The following is a 1,461-nucleotide window of genomic DNA, read 5'->3' as shown; positions in this document are numbered from 1 at the left end:
CATGTGTCTGCACCCCCATAATCCTCAAACCTAACAGCAGTCACCTATACCACCGTCTGAGATGCACTTTTTTTTTTACCAAAACTGTAGCATTGAATCATAGACTAGTAGGACAGACAGAGACCTCAGGAAGTCCCATTCACTCCAACCCCCTGCACAAGGCAGGCTGACCCCTGACCAAACCAGCCCTGTATCAAGCATCTGTATACAGTACTTGAGTAACTTAGGGTGTATTTTTGCAGAGCACTAGCTCAAAAATGAAATCTAAACCAAAAAAGTATCCCCACTACACACTTTAAAACAAAAGGCAGCCAGGGCTGTGGAATTAGTATTTATATACACTTGCAGGGCGAACAAATAGGAAGCAGCTGAGCTATCGATGACTGATCCACTGGAAGTGCAATGTAGTTAGTGACATTTTGGGGAGTTGGGTACAATGTGCGTACAAATGCTGCTTTTGTTTGGCTTTAACCTGTTTGTAGCTGGACGACCAGACAAGGATGTTCGCTTGCAAATGCAAAGCAAAAAGGAAACAGACAGAGATCCTTTTAAAAAAAGGCCACCCTCAACTCCCATAAAGAAGGAAGAGATAAGGAACTACGTGATATCCTCACCACACACAGAACTGAAGGTGACAGCCTACCTTCTTCGTGTCCCCTCATCCTTAGAGTCACATATACACGCATGTTCAGTGCTTCTGCTGAGGCTGTGTTGGTCCAAAGTGAGATTCTGTAGCTCCTGTCTCCTACCAAAGGGAATCCCTGACTCCTCACCATCACATTTAGCCCACGCTTCATAGTCAGAGTAGCTTGGACCACTGTTGGATTGTTACTGGGCACCTGTAGAGCCTTTTACCCAGTTACAGTGGACTGCAAAGGCTTAAGCTTGGTCCTGTTGCCTGCCCCACCAACTCTAGAGCAGGTTCTTTGTGGGTTTTTCCATTGCAGTCATGGCCCGTTGCCCATTTCTCACAGCCGGGGACCTTGCCCCTTCCCTAGACTGGCAGCAGTTCACTTCTCCATCATAAATCCTGAACCTGCAGATTGCTCCTCTCCTGACAGTGTTTTGATTTGTATCAGCATGGCCGTTTTACAGAATATCTATCTCCCGCTGCCCCAAGATATGATTTCCCATGACAGGGAGAACACAGCACTTCCTATAGCCACGTTATTGTGCAGGCTGCCAGTCACACAGTAAACGGCTCCTTGACACTGCCATTCATAACAATGAGTGCTGATCACCTTCACCATCCGCCATAAAGCAGGCAAGTCAGTCAGCAACACAGAAGTCCTTGACTTCAGAAAAGCCGACTTTGACAAGCTTAAGAGGCTAGTTGGTCAGGCCCTCAGGGACCGTGATCCCAGGGTGATGGGAGTTCAAGAAGAGTGGTTGCTTCTCAAGGAAGCGATCCTCAATGCACAAGCTAAATCTATTCCAACACAGAGGAAAGGCAGCAAGAAG

The sequence above is a fragment of the Crocodylus porosus genome, unplaced genomic scaffold, assembly GCF_001723895.1.
Source record: "Crocodylus porosus isolate Cpor-Errol unplaced genomic scaffold, CroPor_comp1, whole genome shotgun sequence".
In the NCBI taxonomy this organism is placed as follows: domain Eukaryota; kingdom Metazoa; phylum Chordata; order Crocodylia; family Crocodylidae; genus Crocodylus; species Crocodylus porosus.
The sequence above is the reverse complement of the archived record's forward strand: the minus strand, read 5'-3'. Positions refer to the sequence as shown.